Raw genomic sequence first — 11,767 nt, forward strand, 5'->3', positions numbered from 1 at the left:
GCCGCGAAGCAAACAAGCGCCGTCCCCCTGCCGGGGCTTGGCGGCAGCGGCGCCGCCTCGGCTCCAGCCCCGCTTCGCCTGCCTGCGCTCAAGAGGGCCGGTCCGCCCTCCGCCCGCGGAGAGAGCAGCACCCCCTGCAACGGGGCTCCAGCGCCCGCCTGCCCGCCTGCCTGCTGCAGCAACGCCACGCTTAGGCGCCCTCGCCGCCTGCTGGCCCCGGTGGTTGTGAGCCGGAGGCTGGAGGGCGCAGCGGCAACAACAGCAGCCGGCGCGTCGGCTCCGCCCTCCTCGCACGGCCGAGGCGGGGCCTGCGCGGCCCGACCGCGCTTGCAACCCGGTTGGCCGCCGTCTGGCTGATGGTCGCTTCGGGGCAAGCCGTGCTGCGGAAGGGTCTCTGGCTGCCGAGTCACCCCGCTCCCCTTTTCCCCAGGCCACACGTGCAGGCCTTAGTCACGGGGGCGGGGGAAACAGGGCACTTGGGGAGTCACCTTCTGTCACAGGGCACTTGGGGAGTCAGCCTCACGGGGTTGTTGTGAAGGCGGAAAGGGCGCTCTGACTGAGATCCTTGCAGAAAGGATGGGGGAACTGCAGTGGATATACCGCACCGGGGTCCACTCCTAGGAGGATCCGGAGGGACCTGGCGCAGTTGGCAGCCCATTGTGCTGTTATGGTCACCATGTACTGTTCCAGAAATAAAATATTTCCAGACTCATGTATAGGATGTGATTTTGGGTGTCGGGTGTGTGTGTGTGTGGTGTGTGTGTAAATGATGCCCAGGTCCTGCCTTTGTGAATTTCTGTCATGAGCACCTCATTTCTCTCTCCATCTAAGAGTTGCCAACCTCCAGATCGTAGCTGGAGATCTCCAGGGACTACAATGGATATCCAAGTGACAGCAATCAGTTCTCTTGGAGGAAATGGCTGCTTTGGAAAGGGGACTCTATGACATTAGACCCCCGCTGAAGTCCTTTTCCCACTGAAGTCCTTTCCCTCCCCAAACCACACCTCCTGTAGGCTCCACCCTCAACACCTCCAGGAATTCCCCAACCCAGAGCTGGCAACAACATTTAATTTACAAATTAAATTTGAACTTCTAATACATGTACAGTCCAAAGGCACATATCCATTCTCTTCCAGAGGAAAAGGGGGTTTTGGTTTACCTTTGCTCTTGTTATTATGAAGTACCCAAATAGGCATGCAAACCACATTGCCTTCATAAAACACCGCCATTTTTGCAGCGGTTTCTCAATATATACAAGTGCCTGTGGACCTTGTTGAAGAGGGTCTCCAGCTTCCGGGGTTTTTTTTCCCCAAGCAGAAATGTCACTCCAAAGGAGAAATGCCCCAAAGCATCTCCCTGATGCAAAAAGAAGTGGCTTATGTTCACTGACTGAAGAAGCACTTTGTGTAGTTGAGAGATACATTACAGTGTGTACACAGGCATCCTCTTCTCCGCATTGGCACCTGAGGTCACTACATGAACACCACAGAAATATACATTTAAAAAGACAGAGCTGGCACACTGGGGGAAAGTCACTAGGAGCGGAGGAGAAATGTTTACCTCAGATGTGGCCTATGAAAAATGGGGCCTTGGGTTTTGCTGCAAATAATCAAGAGCCGCCTTAGCCATCGATCTTTCCCTCCCTACGCTTCAAGCAAGCTGCCTGTTTATTTTTGTAAAAAAAATCACATTCATATTTATCCATTCGTTCATCGCTTTACTTTTTTTAAAAGCCTGAAGCACTGTGGGGATTGGTGGGGACTGGGGAAGGGTGCTACATAGGTGCCAGCCAATCAGCCACCATATTGCTGGCTTCTGCTGTGAATTGGCAGAATAGCTTATTCAAGAGCACCACCTGTACAGAAAAGAGAGGCGTGGACTGAATGCAGCTTCCTTGCTAGAGCCAAACCCCAACCTCAACTACTGCATGGGCCTATGAGGATAAAAAGGGATATAATCTCACGCAAGCTGCCCGCAGCCCAAAGCTTCCTGGAGCAGGAGATAGTTTCAGAGGGTGGCCGGTCGGCTGTAGAAGAGCTAGATTTGAGCCCCGTTCACACCCGAGAGACCAGCAAGATTTTCAGGGCAGAAGTCTTCAAGAGTCAAAGCTGATGAAAGGAGCTTTGACTCTCAAAAGCTTATCCCCCGAGGATCCTGTGGGCCTCTAAGGTGGGGCCAGGAGACTCAGCATGGCGTAGTGGTTAAGAGCCGCCGACTCTAATCTGGAGAGCTGGGTTTGATTCCCCACTGCTCCTTGTTGGGATTCTTTGATTCAGGATCGATGGTCGTATTGCAAACACAAGAGCACACACTTAGTAAAAGAGAAATATATTTACTATAAAAACAAAATAAAACATGGGTAAGGTACTTTGGATAAAAGAAACAAAATAAAAGGTTACATACTTGCAGGTACTTTCAGTACTGTATGCTAACAGCTACATCTTTCTAACTGTCTTGGCTTCTAGAGGAGAACTTCCTCTCTGGTTCACACAAAGGGCCATAAACCTTGTGAATACATTAATGCTAGATCAAAGCATTTCACTTCATTAGGATAAACAACTCCCACAAACTTTCCCGCCGTAGAATACATTATGTAACGTAACATCCTGTTTCCTAACAAACAACCTTTAACTCTGTAATGACTGAAGTGTAAGCAACTTGCAATTCCAACACTCCTCCACATGAAGCCTGCTGGGTGACCTTGGGCCAGTCACAGTTCTCTCAGAGCTCTCTCAGCTCCACCTACCTTACAAAGTGCCTGTTGTGGGGAGAGGAAGGGAAGGTGATTCTAAGCTGCTTTGGGACTTCTTTGAGTAAGGAAAAGTGGGGTATAAAACGAACTCTTCTTCTTTTCCTCCCAGAATTAGAACTGATCTCTAGGCTACAGAGAGATCGATTCCCCAGTTCCCCTGGCTGCTTTGGAGGGTGGACCTTCTAGCAGTATATCCTGCTGATGTCCCTCCCCTATCCCCAAAACCTGCCCTCCCAGGCTCTATCACCAAATCTCCAGGAATTTTACAACCCAGAAGCGGCGACCCTACTCCAGTCTCTCCTCACCTTCCTAAGGGATTTCAGGGAATGAGACTGGCCGCTTGTTTAAACCTCAGTGACCTTCTGGCATGTATCTTTCTGCTCTGGAGGCCAACAGATGAAGAGCATAATTTCATTCTACATTTCCTTGTTCGGGACTCTTGCCAAAATCAAAAGAAGTAAAGCCTTGGCATTGACAAAGTGTAGTGCAGAAGGAGGTGTGGTGGAACGGAACGGAACGGGAGAGAAAGTTGCAGTACTCGACGCATATTATAGAAAGCACTTCATTTTCAAAGTGCTGAGCAGATACCGGCTAATGAATACGATTCTGAAGCCCTGCTGATTGCATCTGGTACACTTTGTACTGAGTCGCTGGGGGCGGGTTTGTGTTTTATATGGTCTCAGCACTTCACAGCAGCAGTGTAATGTATTCAATAGCTGCCACTGAATGCATGATGTATGTGAAACAACTAATTGACTTGCCATGTTGAGCTTCGTCCTGGGCTAGGATCCAAATCCATCCAATTGCATTATTAGCCCAGGAAGCACCTAGCCAATCACCTTACAGCAAGCTCCCTGAGCGGGAACATCCGTGATTGGTCCTTATATGAACAACCGTATTGGAGAGACCTCAGCAGGATATAATGCCATAGAGTCCACCTTCCAAAGCAGCCATTTTCTCCAGGGGAACTGATCTCTGTTGTCTGGAGACCAGTTGTGATTCTGTGAGATCTCCAGGCCCCACCTGGAGACTGGCAACCCTGTGCAGAGGCACTATCTATGTGGTCATTTATTTTACTTGTTTTCATTTCTAGTTCACCTTTCTCACCGGGGGCTCAAGGCGGAATTAATGGGTATTGGTTTGGGTTCGGCCCATTCTTGTCTCTGCCGCAGCAACATTTGGTCAGGGATTAGATTTCTTGGAGGGCCAGTTGGGAGTGGAGTCAAGGGTAGGAAGCAAAAGCCCTGCTCCTGTGCACCTCCCCTGCCACAACCTCCTGGCAGAGCAGCCAGTTGCCACAGACCTGCACAGATTTATCTTTGGTCTGGGGCTGGCAACTGGAGAGTCAAGTCACAGAATGCTGGGTCTGGCCCAGCGCCTTCCAGCTGCTGATCCTTACTGAGAAACAGTGCCACCTGGGACAACAGCATGCTCTCTAGGGATGCTCCAACAGAGCTGTTTTGCTGGGGTTTGGTTTGCTCTGGTTTGGTCCATACTACATTGGGAACCATACTACATCAGCCCCCACCCCCTTTCTGTGCCTCCCCCCGTGATCTTTCCAAAATGTGATGTGGCGTGATTTATTTTTTACCGAGCGCAGTCAATGTACTTTTGTGTCAGATGAAGAGCATAATTTCATTCTACATTTCCTTGTTCGGGACTCTTGCCAAAATCAAAAGAAGTAAAGCCTTGGCATTGACAAAGTGTAGTGCAGAAGGAGGGGTGGTGGAACGGAACGGAACGGGAGAGAAAGTTGCAGTACTCGACGCATATTATAGAAAGCACTTCATTTTCAAAGTGCTGAGCAGATACCGGCTAATTAATACGATTCTGAAGCCCTGCTGATTGCATCTGGTACACTTTGTACTGAGTCGCTGGGGGCGGGTTTGTGTTTTATATGGTCTCAGCACTTCACACAGCAGTGTAATGTATTCAATAGCTGCCACTGAATGCATGATGTATGTGAAACATCTAATTGACTTGCCATGTTGAGCTTCGTCCTGGGCTAGGATCCAAATCCATCCAATCGCATTGCTAGCCCAGGAAGCACCTAGCCAATCACCTTACAGGGAATGTCCGTGATTGGTCCTTATATGAACAACCGTATTGGAGAGACCTCAGCAGGATATAATGCCATAGAGTCCACCTTCCAAAGCAGCCATTTTCTCCAGGGGAACTGATCTCTGTTGTCTGGAGACCAGTTGTGATTCTGTGAGATCTCCAGGCCCCACCTGGAGACTGGCAACCCTGTGCAGAGGCACTATCTATGTGGTCATTTATTTTACTTGTTTTCATTTCTAGTTCACCTTTCTCACCGGGGGCTCAAGGCGGAATTAATGGGTATTGGTTTGGGTTCGGCCCATTCTTGTCTCTGCCGCAGCAACATTTGGTCAGAAATTAGATTTCTTGGAGGGCCAGTGGCGAGTGGAGTCAAGGGTAGGAAGCAAAAGCCCTGCTCCTGTGCGCCTCCCCTGCCACAAACTCATGGCAGAGCAGCCAGTTTGCACCCTGCACAGATTTATCTTTGGTCTGGGGCTGGCAACTGGAGAGTCAAGTCACAGAATGCTGGGTCTGGCCCAGCGCCTTCCAGCTGCTGATCCTTACTGAGAAACAGTGTCACCTGGGACAAGAGCATGCTCTCTAGGGATGCTTCAACAGAGCTGTTTTGCTGTGGTTTGGTTTGCCCTGGTTTGGTCCAAACCAGAGTGGATTTTTTGGGGAACCACACTACATCAGCCCCCACCCCCAGCCACGTTCTGTGCCCCCACCCGCTGTGATCTTTCCAAAATGTGATGTGGCATGATTTATTTTTTACCGAGCGCAGTCAATGTGTTTTTGTGTGACTAGGAAGATGTCATTCTTTCATATGCTGACCACACAGGCACTATTATCCTTGCTTCAGCTGCCACCTTGCCATCTCCTCCGGCTGAGGGAATCTCATAACGTTCTAATGATCTATCTATGAGCTCCTCTGAATCCACAGGTTTCATTTAAAAGAGAGTAGCCCGTTTCATTGCAGGGCTATGGCTTTTTCTTTATATCGGTGCAATAAAGGGGTCTAGATGCTTAACTTTTTTAAACATAAAAGCTGAGTAAACAGATCCTTATAATTTTGGAACACTAGAGCAATATGTCAATTGCAGACTGTTAGAAAAAGCCTGAAAAGCCCATCAGTGATGCGGGGAGGGGGGGAGGAATGGTGGGGGAAAGAGAAGGAACGTGCAGGAAAAACAGAGGGTGCGTTCAGACAGGGCATGTACAACGGTATTGGTGCGGGTTGGAATTGGTGTACTTACCGGCGTTCACACGGCGAACATCTGCCTTCCGTCCCTAACCGTTGCAAAGAGCTTTAAACCGTTGTATTCTGCCACTAGTTCCCCAAGTGGTGGTATCCTGAGTGCAACGGTTGCAATCGCTTTACCCCCCGTCTGATCGCTCTCCACTGTTGTAGAGCCCGAGGCTTCCGATTTTCGCCCGCCATTTTTTTTAGGTTGGCGATATGCGCTTGGGCGAAGCTTCGCGCCGGTGTTTGTTTAAAAAAAAAGAAAAGGTCCTTAGTTTAACGTTTTAGAGGAGTCCGGGACCTCAGGGAGGCCAGTTTGCTCTTTAAACTTTAAAGGTAAGTCCTCTCTTCAGGGCATGCTTTTCTGGACAGGGTGTTTTGCGCATGCGCGAAGATCGCCATTCTGTGGATGGCTGCCTATGCGCATGCGCAAACTAAGTTAAAAAACAAACAAACCGCCGATGCCCGCGGTGTGTGAACGGGCATACAGCAATGGGCTCCGCAGACAGGATGTAAGTGTGATCGCGTTTCAGCCGGCATAAACTGCAACGGTTCCAACGGGTACAGTTTATGCCGGCTGAAATGCCCCATCTGAACGCACCCAGAGAATTGTTGCTGTGTGCAGCCTAGGTCTTTTGCTAGCCCAGGGCATTTATGATTCCTGCCACTGTTCCTGCTGGTGTGTTGAGGAAGATTTCTTCCCAGCGTCCCATTACTTGTTAGCAGATATTGCAACTATAGCATTGTAACTTCTCTCCTGAAAAGACAGCTCGCAGGAACTGTATACCTTTAACGCCTCAGATCCAGCAAAGTTCTGAAAGACCTCCATCTTTGGCTGCTCTGGCTTATCAGTTGGCTATCAAGACAGATGCTTTTTTTTTTTTTGGCTTAAGCCTTTTCCCAGCTCTCAGCAGTGTTACAACAAAGAAGGAACTTTCGACGTGACACAGTGATAAAGTGACCACAACTTATCTTTGCAGTTCATACCACAAGCTATATCAGAGTTTCAAGCTTGGTATCAGGAGCCGCTGTGCTGTACCTCTGTATCAAAGTGACATCTTGGTTACACTAAAAAAAACCAGCAACCCCTTTTTTCCTGAGAGCCACAATCCTTAGAACTCCCCCAGATCCCAGGGCCTTATGCAGGAAGAGGGGCAGTAAGAATCTTGATTGCATCAAACCAGACAATCACGATCAAAGCTACAGGTCATTAAAAATGTCTCTGGATGACTGATTTCCACGGGAAGGTTGTCGTGCAACCTAATCAAGGGTCCTTTCCGTGACTCTTTGCAACCCACATACCAAGGCCATAATAAATGATGGGTGTTTTCAACTTTCCTGATCTTCTTTTTGATTTCAGTGGGCAGGCTCCATCCGTCTCCACTGTCCCCATACCGCCCTGTCTCTCATTCTAGAGTAGGGCTTCCTTGGTCCTTTCCACACTTGGATCTCATCCCTGGTTTTATCAGAGTTCAACTCGCAACACAATGGCCCCGGTCACATGGGAGGATTTGCCCCGCGAAGCGGATGGGTTGAGGGCACATCAAACGGGCACGATCAGATGCCAACATCTGGCAAGCGTCGCACACCCGCCCCCAACCCGTCCCTTCCGGCCGAAAACGCGGATCAGAAAGGTACTAGGGAAAACGTAGTACCTACCGGAAGATCCGCAGCAAGGGATCGCGGATGCGCTGGCAGCCCATGTTATTCGAGGGACTGCCAGACTGCACATGCGCAACTGCCAGACTGCGCATGTGCACGAATACTTCAGCAGCCTCGGCTCGCCCGTCTTTGCCTCGCTTTCCCTGGCCATGTGATTGCGCCAGACAGAATATGCGCGGCGGCTCGGGGGAAGCGTCTGATCCCGATGCCGTGCTTTCCTTTGGTGCGGCTCTAAGAAGCCGCACTTCCGACGTGGCTTTTCCCGCTGGTGTGACTGGGACCAATACCTTGTATTTATCCCTGGTTATAATTGGGTGATTCCGCACTAGACCTTAAATCCTGGTTCAACCCTGTCCCCAAACTTACATTCTACACTACACTCGAGTTCACCCCTGTAATTATCTCAGGGTATTTGTTGTTTCCACATTACATTGAGGTCACCCCGGTTTTGCCCAACACTTGTCCTGGGATAAACGGATGCTGTTATAACCAGGGATAAATGTAAGGTATTGTGTCATGAGTTGAATTCTGATGAAACCAGGGATGATATCCAAGTGCAGAAAGGACCAACTGCATCTGTTTATCCCCAGACAAGTGTGGGGCAAAACCGGAAACAAAAAATACTCTGAGATAATTACAGAGGTGAACTCGAGTGTAGTGTAGAATGTAAAAATACCCTGAGATAATTACAGGGGTGAACTCGAGTGTAGTGTAGAATGTAAGTTCGGGGGACAAGGTTGTACCAGGATATAAGGTCTAGTGCAGAATCACCCATATTTCCTTTCCTCCTTCCACAATCCCTCTCCAAACCTATCCTCCAATCTTCCACATACCTTCAGGGACAGACACATATCTTCCTTGTGTTCTAAGTGTTTTCCCCCCTTAGACCAGCTATCTGGCAGGAACTCATTTTGGGGACAAACTCTAACTAAACAGGGCACTAGGAATTTTGGACTGATCGCTGCTACTGTATTTGGGAACTGCCTGGAGTAAGTTGCTGCTATTACATTGTTTAGAACTGTTCTTCCCAGAAATGCCTCCAGATTTAGGATTGTTTTGATATCTAGGACTGCCTATCTTTTCCTGCTTATATTCTCTACCTTTAGTTAGATCAATAAAGGTTAAATTGTTTAAGCTCATTTCTTCCTCCCCCTCTGTAGACTGCTGGAGGAATATCAGACTGAAGCCATGTCTGTGCATACGACAGGCCTAACACTCCCAAGAGCCAAGGATCTGGGATGTTCACACGTGGGGGACACCTATGCACATATACCCTTTTCTGGGGCTGTTAAAACAAAAACAAAGCAGCATTAGAAAGTGCAAAACAACTTGCCAAGTCCCATCTAACTGTCATACACAAGCATCACGTAGAAGATGATCGAGAGTTACAGCAGTTATCACAATGACACCACCACCTTGTTCAAAATAATGCTGTCCCCAGAGCAACTGCTCTAGAAGACCCATGAACAGTGAATGGCCATTACCTTAAAGATGAGTCCCTTTAAGAGAATCAATGAGGCCAGAATATAAAACTGTCCAATTACTTATCTCTGGAGCCCTTCAGTACTCTTCACGCTTGGAGTGACATCGCAGGAGCAGCATGGTATTTTAAAGGACTGCCTGTGTGCTGTTTCAGAATTTCTGTTGTTCACAGTCCAGACACGCAGGGCATTTAATCAATCAATCAATCGATTGATTTATTACAATCAAAGATCAGCAAATACCTTAAAATGTTATATATAGTTAACAATGAAATACAGCCAGACAGTTGGTACAGGAAAATGTTTTAGTTAAGACAACGTGGATTTTAAAATTTCCTAAGAAGTAATCGTCTTCTGTCTGGTTAGGATAGCCATAGCACAAAATCTTGCTACCTTAGCAGTAGTTTCATTACAAATATCAGCTAAAAGAAGAGTAGAATAAAACTGATTTGACCTGCCTGGGTAGGCAACAATTATTGGCGTAATATATTTAGAACGAATCTCGTGATAAAACCGACAAGATAAAAGAACGTGCTCAATTGTCTCGACCTGTCCAGAATTACAAGGACCGAGTGGGGTTGCGTCTGGGGTATGAGCCTATCTCCCTTGCAGGAGGGCAGATGGGAGAACATTTAATCGTGCTAAGGTAAAAGCTCTGCAGTGCTTTGGGGCAGGGCATTTAAACTGGTCCATTTGACTGGTGAGAAATTAGTACGGGATGGGCCATTTGTTTATTTTTTATTTATTTTATTTACATGAGACTTATATACCGCTCGTAACCCCTAACGGGTCTCAGAGCGGTTTACAGGGGCGTTCTTACGAACTTGTTAGCCCTATCTAAGGCCACATACAGAGGGGTGGGGGTTCCCTACCAGCACCCTGCGATAGGTCCGCTGCGTTCTTCTGGCTTCTTGGCAGCTCTCCTTCGGCGGTTTTTCCACTGGTCGGCTGCTTCTTCTCTCCTTGGTGGGACTGGCCTCCCGGCGCCTGTCTTTGCGTCTGTTTCAGCCTCGGCTCTGTCCTGGCTGGCTCCGCCGCGCTCACAGTACACGTCATCAGATGCCGGCGCCAGTCTCCACCGCAGTCTTTCACCGCCAGGGATCGCTCGACCGATGTTCTTCTTGCCGTTGTATCCGGCTCCTCCGCCGCCACCACCATTGATGTTTCCTCGCCGAACGCAGCTGCGGCCACCACAAACCTCTTTCGTTACAGAGGCAGGTGCCCCCCACCCTTCTAAGGGTGGGTACCCATTTTGCCTACTCGCATGATTTTAATCGCTTTCGGGCCGCTGGGTGGGCGGGAGCTGGGACTCGGGACCAGGTGCTCACCCTGGCCGCGGTGGATTCTCGAACAGCCATAGCGACTGTTCAGATGTTATCGTTAGCAGGCGTTTAACCGCCTGCGCCACCGCTCCCTAACTTTTTGATCTCTCTATTTTATGAGCATTAGCAAGGGGAGAGGGTGTGGCTCAGTGGTACAGCATATGCTTTGCATGCAGAAAGTCCCAGGTTCAGTCCCTGGTGGCCCTTTTCACATTACTGTTCTAAACCGGATGTTGTTTGTTGTTGGCTGAATTTCAAGTTCAGCGATATGGGGACAGGGGTGGGTTCCATGCAGCAAATGTCCTTCTGTTAATAAGCCGTCTCTGGAGCGCTATGGTCATTTCAAACAGTGCCAATTTTTCCTCCTGCCCTTTTTCGCTGCATGATCTTCCTTGGACTTAAAAAAGATGTTCTAAGGTGAGTGCTATAGCACTAAACCGCTATAGCACGTAAGTGCTACAGTGGCACCATTGAGATGCATTGAACTGAAGTGCTATAGCAGTTTACCACTATAGTGCTCACCTTAGAATGTTAAAAAAAAGTCCAAGGACGATCGTGTGGCAAAAAAGGTCAGGGAAAAGTGCCATTGTAGGAAGAGCTATGGACATTTTAAACAGCACACCACAGCAATTCAGAAGTACAATGAAGGGGCTGAAAATGGGAAAAAACAGTTTCTCTTAAAAGTGGCTCGACCGTGCTTTGCTAAAACCAACACAAGCGGGTTGGTATGAACAGGTAAATACATTCTGCTAGCAGCCGGTTACTGAAAAAGTAACGGGTCTGTCCAGAGCTCTTTTTGTATAAAAAGCCCAGCAGGAACTCATTAGCATAATAGGCCACACCCAACAGCAGGAACTCATTCGCATATTAGGCCACACCCCTGACAGCACAGCTCATTAGCACATTAGGCCGCACCTCCATTTTACCAGAAGTGTGGTTATCCAGCCACACCCACCTTTTGCTTGTTATTCTGTTTACCTTGTTTGTTGTCAAAACCCAGGGCCTTTTTTGTATCAGGAACTCCTTTGCATGTTAGGCCACACACCCCTAATGTAGCCAATCCTAATGAGTTCCTGCTGTTGGGTGTGGCCTATTATGCTAATGAATTCCTGCTTGGCGTGGCCAATTTGGGAGCCAGACGGAACTCCGTTCCTGTGCGTTCCTGCCCAAAAATAGCCCTGGGTCTGTCTGAAATGACATAAAAAACCCATTAGCAACCAATTACTAAAACAGAATACAAAGAAAGGCCGTTTGAAAAGGGTTTGGC

This window comes from Gekko japonicus, unplaced genomic scaffold (assembly GCF_001447785.1).
Source record: "Gekko japonicus isolate JY-2015 unplaced genomic scaffold, Gekko_japonicus_V1.1 scaffold190, whole genome shotgun sequence".
Classification (NCBI taxonomy): Eukaryota; Metazoa; Chordata; class Lepidosauria; order Squamata; family Gekkonidae; genus Gekko; species Gekko japonicus.